The sequence below is a fragment of the Perna viridis genome, chromosome 3, assembly GCF_037379345.1.
Source record: "Perna viridis isolate PV_CMFRI_1.1 ecotype Kerala chromosome 3, ASM3737934v1, whole genome shotgun sequence".
Lineage (NCBI taxonomy): Eukaryota > Metazoa > Mollusca > Bivalvia > Mytilida > Mytilidae > Perna > Perna viridis.
Window position 1 is genome coordinate 60,200,001 of NC_142447.1, and position 18,726 is coordinate 60,218,726.

Here is an 18,726-nt window from a genome sequence, read left to right on the forward strand (position 1 = left end):
ATCAAATTGATTGTCCCACAGGTAATATAAACCTATACGATATAATGCTTAATACATCGTGCCCAGTTGTTATGATTGGCACAATTATCTACCAATTCTTTGTAGCAAGACTGCAAAATACAGTTATCACTTTTCAAAATTTTATATCACAATTTTATCATTCTAAAATAACGTTCATATTGTAAAGGATATCTTCCAAGTTCATAATAAATCATGACGTTACATGTTGTCCTTTTCACTCCAAGTATCATCTTACAATAATCTAAATGTACTTGTTCAACCATTGGGGCTTTATGTGCACCCCATATTTCACAACCATACAATAATACACTAACTACGTAAGTGTCAAATAGATTCAGCATAGTAAAAACATTCAAAAATAAAGATGATGTAGTTTTTCGTAAGCCAAACATGGCTTTTCTACCCTGTTCAGCACAATGCCTTTGTGTTATAAGAAATTTACAATTGTAATGCAACAATACACCCAAATAACAGAATTTGTCTACAATATCCAATCTATTACCATTATAAAACCATTCCTCTTGAGCTCTAACAGCTCCACCTCTACGAAATATAACTATCTAAGTTTTCCTTATGTTAACAGTAAGACCCCATTTTTCTGTATAGTTCGACAAAGTGTTAAGCATATTTTGCAACCCATTAATTGATTCAGACATTAAAATCATATCATCAGCATACATTAATAAGAAAAGTGTAATATTTTGAAATTCTAGTGGTGTGATACCTTCTGAGATAAACTCGAGCTCAAAATCATTAACATAAAATGAAAATAAAATAGGTGAAAGAACTTCACCTTGCATGACACCTAAACTATTGGTGAAACAATCAGAATTAAACCCATTATAGCGAATACATGTTCTAACATTATTATACATGGATTTCAGAACTGTAAGTAATTTTCCTCTAATTCGCAATTTAGCAATTTTATACCATAAACACGTGCGATCTATTGAATCGAACGCCTTCTTATAATCTACAAAACAATATAATCTAGTTCCTTTGCACAATACATTTTCTATAGCAGAATATACACAAAATATTGCATCTGCAGTACTATAACCACTACGAAAACCAAATTGTGCATCAGTTAATATATCGTTAATCGATGCCCATTTTAGCAATCTAAGATTCAATATTGTAGTAAACAATTTACCTAGGTTACTGACAAGACGAATACCACGATAGTTTCCTGGATCGTTGGCATCACCAGATTTAAAAACAGGAACAAGAATAGCATCAGTCCACGATGACGGAAAATAACCAGAATCAAGCACTGCGTTAAAAATAGTGCATAAATATGGTAACATAATGTTCTTGTATTCGATGAAAAATTCGTTTAAGAAACAATCAGGGCCATGCCTTTTCTCACGTTTCAACTGACTAATGGCGCTGACGATCTCATCAGAAGAAATATGCGAGTCCAAGACTTCGAAAATACATTCATTGTCGGGCATCTCCAGATCAACATCACCATCTGATACATCAGAAACTAGATTTTGAAATATTAAAAAAAATCAGTTGCATTCAAATCACAGTTCCTAGTATTTTTTTCCCTAAATTTTGCATGAAACAGCTTTGGATTATTAATCCTAAGTTTATTGAGCATATCACCTTGCTGTCGCTTATAAAGACGGTTACATTTACGTTCATAGACTTTGTATTCTTTTTTAGCATTGTTTAAAGCGTTATGATTGAGACGGGTTTTGCCTCTGTTAAATATAAATAGCGCTGAATGATAGCTTTAATAAAGTTCTTTACACCTTCGATCGAACCACGGTTTATCTTCATGGATTGTATCAGGTTTACGATTCTGTCTTTTGTTTTGTCTGAAGAATGGAGACATAACATTTACAAAGGTCTCTGAAAAATGATTTATACTATAGTCCAATTGTTCCTGGGAAGTAAATTCAAAATGATTAATTGTTGCATTCAATATATCAGAATTAACTAACAGTGCATTAAAGCACGGGTCCTTAAAATCACCATTCCATTTGAAAATCACAGCTTCATTCCCTGGGTTAGTACTATGTTCGTTATTAACACTTTCTGTACAAAAGTTTATTTCTAATTGAATATGTAAAGGTACGTGATCACTAAATGTTGTGAAGTTACTAGTTATAAATTGTGATACAAACTTGAAGTTACTCGGTTTTGATAGCACATAGTCAATCATACTCATACCTCTAGGACCACTGTACGTAATGTCATTTGCCATACCATCGACATGACGACTGTTCAAGATTCGTAAACCACTGCCCTTACATAAGTTTATAAGCTGTATACCATAGTCATTGGTCGCAGAATCAGGATTACTCCTGTCAGGCAGAGTCTCGTCAGCAACGTAAGTAAAACAATCACATATTCTATCTAAAACATTATCATGTACTACATCATTACAAACAAAATCACATAAATTACCAGTTCTAGAATTACAATCACCTATAATAAAAATGTTTGGGCTAACATCAGAGTATCTTGCAACCTGGGCCTCTAGTTCATAAAACAAATCTATATCGTGTATCTTATAGAATGAAGATCTCTGTGGTGGGACATACACACAAGATAACAAATAGTCGTGTTCATTGCCTGTGAGTTCCTTGGATACTTTTAACCATACTATAGTTTCATAAAAAAATATCAAGTATAATAACAAATTTGTCAAGTGAATTTCTAATCATAACAAATAAACCACATCCTTGTTTATACTTTTTTCTGGCTGATGGGATTGATTTACATTTATACCCATTAACTTCTACATCACAAGTATCATTAATCCAACACTCGGAGAGAAATACAATATCATAAGTGCTTAAGAAATTTTTAAATCTGATATCTTTTATTTTATTTTCAAAACCACCATTTATATTCCAGGCGTAACACTTAAGATTTGTAACATATAATTCCGACGAATCCTATGTCATCGCGTCATTGTCAGGACCGCCCGTGGCCCCACTAGCATCACTTGCGTTTTTTTCATGGGATTTATTTTTATTTTTATCAACAATTTTCATTTTTTGACTTGTGACTTCTTTAATCGCGTCCTCGATTGAACCACCAGAATATACTACACCTCCAATGAACAACTTATCACGTATTAGAACAGCTTTAACCTCCGCATCACGAGCTTGCTTCAGAAACGGAATTAATGAACGCCTTTTATCCACCACCGTTTTTGGGAAATGATCAATTATTGAGATATCGGAACCCTTCAACCTGAAACTTTTTCTACGAACCGAATCACGTTTCTGCCTATTACTAAATTTCACAAGAATTGGCCTGCTTAGTTCTTTGTTTTGGACCGTATCTTCATTTTCAGAGCGTTTAACTTTACCGAGACGAAATGCCGTTTTGATGTTAAAGTCATCCTCAATCTCAAGCTTTGACTGACAAATTTCTTTTACAATCGCAACACAATCTTCATCGGTTGATTCTTTTATTCCATAAAAAAGTAAATTGTCTCTGAATAACTTCAATATCGCTATTTAGCTTTTCGTTCGCTTTCACTATTTTTGTAATTTCCTTTTTCGACTCTGTTATGATTTTTGTCTCTGCTTTCATTGACGCAATTTCAGTAAGTAACGCGACACATTCTGGCTTTAATTTTTTCATCTCGGATTCAATCGTTTTATTAGTCTTCTTTGTATTTTTAAATGGTCATCGAATGTTTTTGAGATGAATGATTGACTTGTTTCTACTTCATTAACTCGGGTTGTAAGCGTGTTTAAATCACGTCTCATCGCGGTCATTTTTGTGTCAATACTGTTTACAGATGATTTAATTTCATCAATAGTGTTAATTTTTACAGATATGGCCTCAAATTTTGACATAAGTTCATTAACCCACATTGGTGTGGCCGTGGGGGTTGGCTGCGTGGCTGAAGGGTAGGGCATAAAAGAACCCCCAAATTGCATTTGCTGGGTTGGTGAGGTAACTGCCATTGGCACTGACATGTTGTTCATGTAAGGTTGACCGTTCATATTTAAATTCATAGCCGGTACAGTAATGGCGGACCAATCGAACACACCTGCCTGACCTTGCTCTTCCTTTTTACTTTTTGTCCGCTTTTTCTTCTTCGGTTGTAGCTTCTTCTGGTGACGCCATCTACCTTCATTTAACTCAAAATCATCACTTTCCCAATGAATAAAGTTCATTAATATTTGTAAATCACATTTTTTTGTTGAGCCGATGTAAACATCCTGCCATTAACAAGGGGAGATAACACCTATAATTCAATAGATTACAACAGGTTAATTCGTTTTATCGCATTTTTACTGGTCTATTACGCGAGCATTTTAAAACAAGTGTGATCGGCGCGCGTTAAATTGTATTTATGTATAGAGTATCTTGATGACTTCGCGGGTGTGGATTCACCTGATCGAACCTTTAAGGTTTTTTGATGAGTTAAAGCATCTTTTGATTTCTTCCGGGAGGAGTCTTCTCACAAAGCTCCGTCTACAAGAATTGAATTTTTAGGAATCGTATGTGACACAAATAAACTTATTTTACAAATTCCTGATGATAAATTAAAAGATATTTGTGGGATTCTGCTTTCGTTGTCAAACAAGCAATCCGCTAAATTACGCGATATTCAATCGTTAGTGGGAAAGCTAAATTTTTTAGCAGTATGTGTTACACCAGGTCGCATTTTTATGTCGCGATTATTAAACTGGCTTAGATCAGTGTATGATCAGGTCGGTTATATTGTTGTCCCTGTTATTATTCAGAAAGATATTAGGTGGTGGTTAAATTTTCTTCGATCTTATAATGGGATCTCAATGATGATTCAAGAGGAATGGTCAAAGCCTGACGAAATATTTTCGTCTGATGCTTGTGCTTCCGGTTGTGGCGGATGGTTTAATGGGAATTTTTTTCATCAAGTTTTTCTTAATTCTGTTATGGAATCTGAGTTACATATCAACTGTCTAGAACTCCTTTCAATTATAGTTTATGTAAAATTGTGGGCTAATTTTTTTAAGGGAAAAAGAATAAGAATTTTGTGTGATAATCAAGTATCTGTTTCTGTTATTAACACTGGGAAGTCTAGAGTCGAATTTCTTAGCACTGTTTGCGAGAATTATTTTACATTGCCACGATTCATGAATTTGAAGTACGTGCTGTTTATTTAGCTGGTTCTGAGAACAGTTTGGCGGACTATTTGTCTAGATGGCATTTATCAGATGAATTTTCAAAGTTATTTTATGACGCAGTTTTAGTAGAGCTACAAGAGTGCAGTGTAGATGCTATGGTTTTTTAGTTTCTCATTAGCCAGTGCTTTTAAAGTCGTTGTCATTTCATTATTCTTTAATTGTAATAATTTCAGACTCTGAATATAGACAGTTAAGTAAAGATGTAAGAGCATCGTCTAGAGCAGCCTTATGCTTCAGGATCTAGGAAAAACCTTTTAGTTCAGATGAGAGCGTTTTTATTGTTTTGTTTATATTTCAACTTAAAGTTTGTTCCTGTTAGTTTGAGTACTATTTGCTGCTATGAGCAGTTTTTAAGTCGTTCTTTTAAATCGGTCGACTCGGTTAAAAATTAAATTCATGGAATGAAAGTTATGCACCAATACTTGGATTATCCATTTCCGCATTTTGATCATTTTGCTTTTAAAATTCTTATAAAAGGTCTCTACAGAGTTAAGCAGCATCTTCCACGCCACGCACTGCCATCACTCCTAATTTGTACTTAAAGATGGCTTCATTTTTTAATTTAAATGACAGTTCTGATTGCATTTTTTGGTGTTAATTTTTATTTGCCTTTTTCCTTATGTCAAGGACATCTAATCTAGTACCTGATTCCATTCATTCATTTGATGAAAGAAAACAGAGGTAAAGTGTTCTTGGAGCATGATATTGCTATAGTTGTATTTGAATGGACTAAAACAATCCAATTAGGTAATAGAACACTTAAAATCCCGTTAGTTAGGATACCTGGTTCTATTCTTTGTCCAGTTTCATTATGTGTAACATTATTCCTGCACCGGATAATTCCCCTGCCTTTTGTTCTTCGCAGGCAGTCCAAGTTGGTTCCTGTTACATACTGTCAATTTCAGTACAAGCTGAAGAATCTAATTGGTAAAATTGGGTTAAATTCCAAGTTATATTCCTGTCATAGTTTTAGAAGAGGGGGTGCAACCTTCGCCTTCCAAGCTAGTGTGCCTAGTGAACTCATTCAGTTACACGGAGATTGGGCTAGCGATGCCAACAAAATTTATTTAGAATTTTCAATGGAAGATAATATTTCGGTAGTTAAAAATATGTCAAATTCGATTTAATTTCGTTTCAGATCTTTTTAATCCTGCATGTAAGAGAGTTTTGGTTTTTACAGACTCCATGGGCAAATATTTGAACATTTTTTACATGGATCTACTTGCTATCAGGGGAGCTAAGATAAACACTACGAAGCATATGATTAAGAATAGAGAGATTTCTTTATCCAATTATTCTCATGTCATTGTTCACTTTGGCATTAATGATGTTGTTAATAATTCTGTTGATAAGATTTTAGCAGATTTTCAATCTATTTATTTTCGAGAATAAATTTTATTGATTAAATCCTCCTCAGATAGTATTCGTATCTTCTTTTCGTCTATTTTACCTAGACCAGTCTATTTTTCTTCTACTGGTGCGAAATACAAAACTATTATTTTACAGTTACGTAAAATTTGTAATTCGTAGTGTTCATTTCGTTCGTTCTTATAAGAGATTTTTTACAAGGGTATTCCTATCAGGTCCTTATTTGCTATCAAGGGCTCAACCATAATGAATCTGGCCAGTAAGAGCTTCGTAGATGTTTTCAACATGTCATCAATCATATGTAGATATATGTTTTTGTTATGTATTATATTATGTTTAATTATTACCTTTTCTTTTCATTTTGTCTTATCTATTTATTTATTTGATCATAAACCTTTAAGGAAGAGTTCAATTCCTTAGGTTTGTAGAACTTTCAAGGGAATGTTTCATCCCTTGGGTTCTATTTGGTGGCTGTTTTAGGGTCACTACTTTTAGGAAAGTTTTTGCGCCTCATTTCCTGGGTAGTTGAGGCAGTTGAAGAAGTGTTCAATTCTTCCTGATTGGAGACTAATTTTCCAGGGAGTGTCTCATCTTTGGATTTGTCCTTCCTCAGTTTGATATTATTCTTGTTGTTATTTACTATATTTATTTATTGCTTGTTTGGTGGATTTTTTTATTATGTGGCCCGCCAGGTAATTTGTCGTATATACTTGCATATATACGTGTATTTCTGTTTTGTCCTTATGTGATATCTTGTACATGTAAGTTATTCTTTTTCGGACAAAATAAATATTTTTGTTGTATCTTATTTCTATTAAAACCTAGTAATTAACCGATCACGTGACTGAAGATTATTGCACATTTTGACATTTTTTTTATTTTTTTGTGTTTGGGAAGTTCTATTTTATGAACTTGTATACTTAAAATATGAACATCGGCGAAATTTAACGTGTTAATTTAAGATGAGTTTAAAAGTAGCTCGTTTTCGTTGATGAAAATATGACAATTTATGATATTTCTTCTTAATACACCCGCGAAATTTTTGTGTGTTTCATTATCTAATAGTTTTATCTCTTATTGTAAGTTATCTGTGGCAGGTGTGTAATTGGATTGACGCTTGGGCTTAATCCTTTGAACACAGATCAACAGTGCTGCTCACATATTAACCTTACATCACAACAAAAGTATAACTTGACATGGATGAACACAAAAATTAGTTCTACGGAAAAATTATTGGAATATGGAAGTCACCTGCCACAAAAATATGACAGAGAAACGTTTTTTCTCTTTGGAATAAAGTACATTTCTATATTAAAATGTTAAACGGACTGCCCACTTGCTGCTAAGGAAGAGGTTGTTTAATGTTATCCAGAAATGTCATCTGAGAACAGGCCGTTCTGGCCGAAACAAAACATGGCATGAAGTTAAAACTAGTTGTACTAGAATATGTTATCCACTTTTTCGTCTGTTTATAGAGACTTGTTCTAACATGCTCAGCCAGAAAGCCATTGACAGTTACAGGAAAACCAATTATTTCTTATATCATTTCAGCAAATTTTCTTGGGCTTATCCTTTAGAAAATAGCAGCTGGTGTAGCAGAAAAGCTGATGATGATTTTTACACAATGTGGACTTCCAAGCATGTCAGAAAAATTGGTCCGTACCCCAAGATTGCCAGCCTGCGTAACGGAAAATATCTAACAAGCCTGCGTAATGGAAATTATCTAACGGAAAAAAAATCTTGCTCCACAAAATATCACAAACAAAGCATCAAAAGATACTCCAATAAATGAGATGTCAATGTTGGCATATTTTTTTTTCATAATAAAAAATAATTGTAGTTTGATGTAATAAATGTAATAAACTGTAGTTCATTTAATGAAATATGTTCAAAATATTGTTCATGGAATATAATTTGTCCAACAACGTTCGACATTTTCATAGATCATAAGTATATTTAATTTCAAAATGTTCAGTATTATCCGGATACCCCGGACTAGTATTATACGGATACCCCTGACTATTCGATATAGTTTGATTCCATATTCTACTAAAATTTAGTAGGATCCGGAATCATCGGAGGGCAAATCGGGATATCCCAATATGTAATAGGAAAAATTAGAATTCCAATTTACACTGGTTAAAATCCAGGGCAAATTGGAATTGTCATAGGAGAAATTAGAATTCCAATTTTTCTTAGGAGGATTCTGGATCCTACTGGATTATAATTTGCCCTGTAAAATATATACGAATAGCTGTCGCACTTTCTGTGCCGTAATGCACCTCTTATTTTCTTTTCTTTCTCATGACTTTTGGTGGTTTCTTGATTCAAATCATTGAAAAGAGAAAACTGTCTTCTAATCCGCAGCTCCTCGGGAAGTGCTGATAAAAAAATTAGACATCCGACTGAGAACCAATATTTACGAATGGCTGTCGCACTTTCTGTGCGTCGATGAAATTCAATTTGTGACATATTTGGAATACAGACAAAATGATTTTAACACCAAGACTGATTAAACATTTCATATAAAATTTCATTGTGGATATGTAATAAATTGTCAATATAGTTGATATAGTTCCTGTTGGTATTATCTCACATGTCAAGCCTTTTTCCTTTAAATCTACAAACTTTTGTTGCCCACAGAAAAGTGAAAAAAAATACTGTGAAAGTATTTAAATTCGTGGATACCAATTTTCGTGGATTCAGGAAGTTTGTGGATTCTTTAATTCGTGAATTGGAGGTTTTCAGTATATATAAGTAATGTGCAGTAAAAATGGCCTTAAAAAATAAATAATCAAAAGATGTTAAGAAACAACAAAGATATAACTACAATTTTTGTTTGGAAAATATTGATATCTATATTGCCTATAACAACCCCACATAATCATAACCAGCAACAGTTCAGCCTATTTTAGTGATACCAACTTAACGTCATTGGTCTTTCAATTCCCCTACCCAATACCCCTACCAAAATTTAAAATCAATAAATAGGACAAAGACTAGAGATTCCTGACTTGGTTGCAGTTGAAGTAATTTGATATGGACTCCCATCTCTAGCAGCTAGTATGATATGATAACACAAGATTAGTTAAATTCAAATGAGGTCGGAGTCCGATAAAATATTTGGAACATAACAAACAAAGCATAAGCTATAAAATTAAGCTCAGGGCTACTGGCAGTTATGTCTCGCCGTATAACTCTTCCTATTTTATGGTTTAGTATTTTTATATCTTTAACTTTATAAGAATATAAGCGTTACCCGCGCCAATTGACGACTTGCTTTTAACGCTAGACATCGGTCTTGTGACACGTTGCCTTGAAAAAGTAAAATTTCAATCGGAGGTACACGGCCATTTCCACTACACTAAAAAATAACCTCGGATGCAGAAAGGAGAATTTCTTCCTGAAAAATTTGCCGGAATTGTGTAGTCATACACGAATCAAAGTTGTTCAATCCACCAGGTGGCGCTAAAAAATTTAGTTGGATATCACTAGAAATAAAGAACAACAACTCCTCCATGAATTTTAGCGCGTAGCTAGGAGTTACGAAAAAAAAAGTAATAGTATAAAATTCAACCAGTTTAACTATAATTTTAGAATCGGATCGGTCAAATTCCAGACAGATCCATTTGGTTACTGACCACCAGTTGCATCATCAATTTGGAACGCAAAAAAAGTCCTACACCAAGGTAAAAAGTAGTCCCTTTAGCATGCCATTATAAAAAGAAAGTTGACAATATTTTTTAAATGAATTCAAAAAGGGAATTTTATTCTGATAATTTTGAGCCCAAAGTATGCTGCCTCAAACTTAAATAAACTAATATGGAGGAACTATAAATAAAGATGGTCTAAATAAAGAATTTTTAGGATTCCCCAGGCTATTTTTAGGGTAGATGAGTTCCGAGTGTCAGTGCTGCACTGCAAGGCAGTAAAGCCTTTGTGAAATTTTGAGTAACATAACAGTACATGTGCATGTTTCAGGTGATATATGGTTTTGGTTTGGTTAAACTTAAGGTAAACTAATGAGGATCCCCTGAAAATGAGCAAATTAACATAGAGAGTAATGGGAATCTGAATTAGTGGTTTGTAGTCTCCATCCACTTAGTGCCTCCGAGGTTTTTCTTTTGTGTAACTAGAAAGGATGAAGTGTTCCGATTGAGTAAAATTTCTTAACGTTTCATATCTTGTGACAAATTTAATTTTAAAAAAGTTTACGAAAATAATATTTATAATCAGCATTGGAAAACCTTTTACAACACATTGGTCTATATAACATATTGGATGGACATGCGAAACTTTGTGATATTTTGGATATAGACGTGCGAAAGTTTATTTCGCAGATCTTATGGTCTCATTGTCTATAACCAGGAAAAAATATTCAAAAACAATATTTTATTTTGGATTCAGAAATATGATATAAATATACTATGACTAAGTCTACTTGCATTTGTTATTTCAACTACGCCAGCATTCCTACTCAACAGAAGTGACTTTTGGTTGAAAAATATCTTTGTGGAACAAGTACATACACAGATATACCAGGACAGAACATTTACCTTATTGTTCGTGGCACCTTTTTATAATTTACATTAACATTAAATTTTGCAAACTCAACAAGGACAGTGACCCACTTCTCTCCAGTTCAGAGTGCACAAACACGCCTTAGATATTGCTGCACGTCGAGATATTCGATGTAAAATTGTGTGAATTTTATTGTGTGTTTGTTAGTTGTTTCAGTTCATTTTAGCCTTGCGTTAAGGGGGATAGTAAATAATAATTAGAAATACTTTGAGCAAGCTCACAAAGAGAATAACCCCGTTTCAAATGGTTGCGGAAGGTTGTCAAAGCCAAGGGATGGTGTTGGGAATGGGTTCTCAATATCATTTTAAATGCTTCTTTCGGCGTGCGTCTCAAACAGCCTCTGACAACTAAAGTCCTTCACGACGGGTTTACCAACTGGTGGACCTGGTCCGGCTGTTACGACTGACTGGAGAATGGGCGAAGACGAGTCACTGGCGCCTTAAAACCAGATAGCCTTGGGCAGATGGGGCTCGTAAATCGGAGGGTAGCCCATCTAGGAGAAGGAAAACTCTGATCTAAAACCTCCGCTGCCTTGCGGCTACACCCTTCGACAGGGAAAGGCTTCAGACAACCTCGAGGAAAATCCAGAACTACGAATCTGTTACTTCCTTTCTGTACTTCAAGGATTAGAACTTTTGTTCAGAAGCTAAGGGTGAGGTAACCCCGACAAAAAACCTAGAGTGCTGAAGACGGAGGTGTTGGGCGATACAGCGCAGTTGAACAGACCACAACACCACGCACAAACAGCCAAAATGACACTTAAAACCATGAACACACGATTTGGTGCTCGCCCTGTGAGGACTTACCAGGCAGGTGCAGTGCCGGGCTCTCTGTTTCAAAGGAGTCCAAGCAATGCTACTGTAGGTACCTTATTTTCGTCTTGTGGAGTCAGGGAACAAACAAGGAGAGATACTGATCATAGAAAGATCAAACCGAAAAGAAAAGAGCAACCACATATTAACATCGTGCAGTGGAATGCAGAAGGGGTATCAAACAAGAGAGAAGAACTTCAACACTTTCTTCATCAAAAAAACAATGTGAACATCTGCTATATTTAAGAAACACATCTGCAAGAGGACAAACCTTTTAAGATCAGAGGATACCAAGTTTTGAGGAGTGATAGAGAGGAAAGAAAAAAAGGTGGTGTAATGACTCTTGTAAAAAATAACATTATTGCCTTAGAGACAAAAAAGTTTATGCAACTATTGGGAAAAGCTCGTATAACATTGTTAACTTTTATTGTCCCAATGATAAGAGACTGTCACTAGACACCCTACAAATACCAGACAGTTCATTCCTCATAGTAGATTTCAACAGCCATTCACAAAGTTGGGGCCCCGTGTAGGTCCGGGTGTTAAAAGAATAGGCCTGCAGCAGCGCTAAGCTTGTCGTAAAAGGCGACTAAATAGTACTCAGAACCCTAGCCGGGGGCTAGGGCGCTCTGCCCACAGAGCAACTGGGATGTGTGCCCCAGGTGGTTGAATGGGGTACCCCTGGCGTATTACATGCTGGGGTTGTCAGGCTATAATACGGAAAATCTGACCGCAAACCATAGTGGTGCACCGTGTTGGGAAAGATGCTACCTTCCTCGCACGTTAAAGAACCTTACTGTGGTATTCTCCCGGAGTATGAACCATAGGGCTCCGCCACATGAGGCTAAACTGCCCGACCCTACCCACCTCTCCCTATTTCCAGTGGCAACCAAAATTTGTCGAACCCATTGTCCTTGTGTCCCATCCCTTTTTCTGTCATCATTTCATGTTCATTTTGTCATCAATTTCATGTTCATCGTCTGAATATAGCTGAAATATCGCTGCTCGGACGTTAAACCCCAACAAACAAACAAACAAACAAACAAAGTTGGGGATATAATACCATGCACAAAAGAGAGGAGACCATAGAAGACTGGCAGGATGAAAACCACCTTATCCTTGTCAACGACGCCACTGACGCGCCTACTTTTTATTCTCGTCGATGGCATACAACCACCACACCAGATCTTCTGTACTGAAGATATACACCAAAAAATCAGTAGAAAGGTATGTGACCAGCTAGGAGGCAGTGATCATGCTCAGCTACCACGATGGAATTACAAGAAGGCAAATTGAAGTATGTTTCAAGCTAGAACAGATAAACTTACAAGGGACATAGCAATAGAGCGAAAGTATATTAACAATGTGGTGAACGCGTTCAACACTGCTGTATTAAAGGCAGCAAAGAAAAGTATACCAAAAGGTGTTAGAAAGGACTACAAGCCATACTGGTCCAGTGAGATACAGACAACACAAGAGGCATTCACAAGGGCAAGGGATGATGCAGAACTAAATCCAAGTCAGGAAATTAACAACAAACTCCAAAAGTGCTAGGCCAACCATCTAAGAACAAAGATTGAATGTCAAAGTAAAGGGTGGAGAGAAATTAATGGAGCGTATAATCAACAAGCGCCTACAGACATACTTGGAATCGGAGAACAATCTTGGTCATGAACAAGCTGGTTTTAGACAGTGTAAGAGCGCAAAAGATCAGACAACACATCTATCTCAAGTAGTCGAGGATGCACTTCAATCAAAGAAAGTAACGCTGGCTGTCTTCGTAGATCTTCAGAGAGCATTTGACAAAGTTTGGAAAGATGGCCTTCTTGTGAAACTTCTTAGATTTGGAGTAAGTGGAAGAATGTACAAATGGACCAACTCATATCTACTATAGAAGGGCAAGAGTACTCGTAAATGGGGAACATGGCCGAAAAATACCACTGGGAGGAGTATTGTTACCAACTCTCTTCATACTCTGTATGAATGACCTAGTTCCAGAGCTACCAAATGGAATACAATCAGCACTCTACGCAACTATCCTCAGGCTGACTCAAAAGATCCAGCTTCACTCTAGAAACAAGAGCATTGCAAAGAAAACATCAAGATCATCTACCTAAGCATGTTAAACCTATAGATTTTAAAATGAATGACAACCTATGTGCAGAGAAGGAGGACAATGTAGCCATTCAGACAACAGTTCCGTTACTCAGTGCCAAAGATGAACAATCAAACATCATTAGAAAGACCGTACCAATGAGCATGCTGGAAGTGTCCATCAGAATTATGGGCAAGAGTTTACACAGACGAGCCACAAATGCGACAACAAAAGGAGTGCCGGTATCTACATAGAATACCCAAATGGAGAACAACAGTCAATGGCAAAACCAACAGGATTACATTGCTCCAACTACAAGGCTGAAGAAGAAGCACTCATCCATGCGGCAAATTACATCAAGGAAAACGCAAAAAATATGCAAGTAGTATTCATTCCTGACAGATGACCTCTCCGTAATACAAGCACTGACCAACAACAAACTACCACATCTTGAAAGATATATTTATTCCATCAAGAACCTTAAAACTGCCATACAGTGGATACCTTCATCAAGGGAACCAATGTTATAGCGGTAATCAAAAGAATGCAATCCAGGGACAAAGACCAGACATGGAAAACAGACATACACAACAAAGAACATAAAGTGACTAAAATCATACATACAAAGTAACAAAAGCAAATGAGCAACTCGGACTCGGACACTAAAAACTGGGAGCATGGACAAGATGCACCCGTAGGGTAAGTGTCATCTGTTTTTCTAGAAATACCCGCCGAGTTGCTAATAAAAGTCAAGTCCGGGGTAGACAAACGAGGAAAGGAAAACTATGAACCGTTGGATAAATCTATTTTCATGGTGCAGATGGATACACCATAACGATTCACGAGTTCATGATGACGACCATGAAACTTCTGTAGTGGTGACTTCAATCTTGTAGCAACATAACCCTGTTCCAAAAGCCTGTTTGTTAGAGTTCTAGCGCGATACAAAAAGTTTGCGTAGTTTCGGCATGCTCTGGCATAACGTATGAGTTGTGATATGAACACTCCATACGCAAGTGCTGAAGGGATGTTTCCACAGATGAAAGGAAAATTGACAATTCTGAATGAAAAGTGTTTTCACGTTTGTCGTAAAGTTTGGTCAATAGTTTTCCTTTACCATCAATTTCTAAGTGTAGGTCATGATATGAGGCTGACCTTACAGTGTCTGTAGTATCCTTTATCTCAAGTTCTTTGATGTAGATGCATTTTGAATTATCTCCCTTTGGATTCATCCAACAGTAATTATATTCCTTTATGCACATCTACATATGATGCCCAACCTTCCTATAAAATTTAACTAAAATCCTTTGAGCTATTAAGGAGGAATTGCACTTATGATGTTTTAACATGTACAACGTCTTATTTGGATTATCACCCATTGGGGTCTTCCGACAGTAATTGTATTCCTTCATGCGCATTTAAATATGATACCAAGCCTTCCTTTAAAATTTCTCTTCAGTGGTTAGGAAGGAGTTGCGCTTAAGGTGTTTAAACATGATAAACCCTTAATTTGGACATCTCTTGAGTCATATCCTTTTATGTACCTCTACATGTGATGCCCAACCTTTCTATACATATTTAATTAAATCCATGGAGAGGTTAAGGAGTAATTGCACTTACAAGGTTTAAACAAGCTGATGTAAAACACTTAATTTGGATTGTCTTGCTTTGAGGTTCTCCGACAGTAATTATATTTATTCATGCACATCTACATATGATACCCAGCCTTCCTGTAAAATTTGATCAAAACCCATTGAGCGGTTTAGGACGGACGGACTGACAGAAAGACGGGGTGATTTCTAAAATTTGTTTGCGGGTTCATACATTTGGAGTAAGTGGAAGAATGTACAAATGGACCAACTCATATCTGTACTATAGAAGGGCAAGAGTACTCGTAAATGGGGAACATGGCCGAAAAATACATCTAAAACAGGGTGTACCACTGGGGGGAGTATTGCTACCAACTCTCTTCATACTCTGTATGAATGACCTAGTTCCAGAGCTGCCAAATGGAGTACAATCAGCACTCTACGCAACTATCCTCAGGTTGACTCAAAAGATCCAGCTTCACTCTAGAAACAAGAGCATTGCAAAGAAAACAGCAAGAACATCTACCTAAGCATGTTAAACCTATAGATTTTAAAATGAATGATAACCTATGTGCAGAGAAGGAGGACAGTGTAGCCATTCAGACAACAGTTCCGTTACTCAGTGCCAAAGATGAACAATCAAACATCGTCAGAAAGACCGTAACAATGAGCATGCTGGAAGTGTCCATCAGAATTATGGACAAGAGTTTACACAGACGAGCCACAAATGAATTATCTCCCTTTGGATTCATCCAACAGTAATTATATTCCTTTATGCACATCTACATATGATGCCCAACCTTCCTATAAAATTTAACTAAAATCCTTTGAGCTATTAAGGAGGAATTGCACTTATGATGTTTTAACATGTACAACGTCTTATTTGGATTATCACCCATTGGGGTCTTCCGACAGTAATTGTATTCCTTCATGCGCATTTAAATATGATACCAAGCCTTCCTTTAAAATTTCTCTTCAGTGGTTAGGAAGGAGTTGCGCTTAAGGTGTTTAAACATGATAAACCCTTAATTTGGACATCTCTTGAGTCATATCCTTTTATATACCTCTACATGTGATGCCCAACCTTTCTATACATATTTAATTAAATCCATGGAGAGGTTAAGGGGTAATTGCACTTACAAGGTTTAAACAAGCTGATGTAAAACACTTAATTTGGATTGTCTTGCTTTGGGGTTCTCCGACAGTAATTATATTTATTTCTACATATGATACCCAGCCTTTCTATAAAATTTGATCAAAACACATTGAGCGGTTTAGGACGGACGGACTGACAGAAAGACGGGGTGATTTCTAAAATTTGTTTGCGGGTTATAATTCAGAGAAGTAAGTCTAATCCAGCGCAGACATGCGCCTTTCCGTCCGTCTGTCAGTCCGGAAAAAAAGTTGAAGTTTTCCGCATCATTTTTTTCATAACGCTTGCATACAATGAGTTGATTTTTGGTATATGCGTCAACCTTGATGAGTTACAGATCAAGTTTGCGTTTCGATCTGCGTCGCTGATATTTGTCCGAGTTATGGTCCTTGAACTTCGAAAAAATTACCGAAATTTAAGTTTTCCGCACTATTTTTCTAAACGCTTGCAGATATTGAGCTGATTTTTGGTATGTGAGTCAACCTTGATGAGTTACAGGTCAAATATAAGGTTTCGTTCCGCTCCGCTAATTTTTGTCCCAGTTATGGCCCTTGAATTAACCAAAATTTAAGTTTTCCGCACTTTTTTCTGAATGCTTGTACATATTGAGCTGATTTTTGGTATGTGAGTCAACCTTGATGAGTTACAGGTCAAGGTAAGCGTTTCGTTCTGCTTCACTTATTTTTGTCCAAATTATGGTCCTTGAACTTCGAGAAATTTACCGAAATTCAAGTTTTCCTCTTTTTTTTTCAAATGCTTGAAAATATTGAGCTGATTTTTGGTATGTAAGTCTACCCTTATGAGTTACAGATCAAGTTTTGGTTTCGTTCCGCTCCGCTGATTTTGTCCATGTTATAACCCTTGAACTTTGAAAAAAAAAAGTTTTCCGCACTTTTTTCTGCAAGCTTGCAGATATTGAGTTGATTTTTGGTATGTGAGACAATCTTGATGAGTTGCAGGTCTAAGTAAACGTTCCGTTCAGTTTCGCTGATTTTTGTCCAAGTTATGGTCCTTGAACTTTTAAAAAATTACCGAAATTTAAGTTTTCCGCAGTTTTTCCTAAATGCTTGAAAATATTGATCTGGTTTTTGGTATGTGAGTCAACCTTGATGAGTTACAGGTCAATATAAACGTTTCGTTCTTCTTCGCTTATTTTTGTCCAAGTTATGCCCTTGAACTTTGAAAAAAAATACCGAAATTTTATTTTTCCGCACCTTTCTTCTAAACGCTTGCAGATATTGAGTTTGGTATGCGAGTCTACCTTGATGAGTTACAGATCAAGTTTATATTTCGTAACCGCTTTGCTGATTTTTTTCCAAAGTTACCAACTTTCAGTTTTACGCGCTATGCCAAAATTTTAGTTTTACGCGCTTTTTTTTCTTTTTTTATAGATTTAAGATATTGAGTTATTTTTTTTTTTGTTTTTTTGTTTTTTTTGTTTTTTTTTTTACAAATCAGTCTCAACCGTTATTTGAAACCTAATCTGTCCAATTATTCGTGCATAAAACTTTGCAAATCTGCATCTATTCAATGGATTTGAACATATTTCTTGTCTTTGTCCAATCCCTTCTTCTGTTCAAAATCAAGGTCATTTCCTCGGTTTGTCATTTATACTTGATGATCCAAGGTCAGTATTTGGGTCAGTGATATTAACAGCCGGTAGGGGACTATGTATTGCTTTGCAATACTCTCAGAATGCTTGTTATATTTATCTTTGATATTTTCAAAATTTAAGCCAGTAGAATCCAGAACTAGGACAAATTAGAATTCTTACTTGCTCTGGTTAAAATCCAGGGCAAATTGGAATTCCAATTTGTCATAGAAGAAAAATTAGAACTCCAATTTGCCCTATGAAGATTCCGGATCCTACTGTATTCCAATTTGCCCTGTAACATATACACAAAATGCGTCTACAACTACTACTTTGAGGCGCAACAACTCAAACCGGCTTAACACTTGT

General features: G+C 35.9%; 1 pseudogene; it reads right to left on the reverse strand.

The window, feature by feature from the left end:
- Positions 1-1,762: 1,762 nt before the first annotated feature.
- Positions 1,763-4,172, reverse strand: LOC148623184 (uncharacterized; annotated as a pseudogene).
- Positions 4,173-18,726: the final 14,554 nt, after the last annotated feature.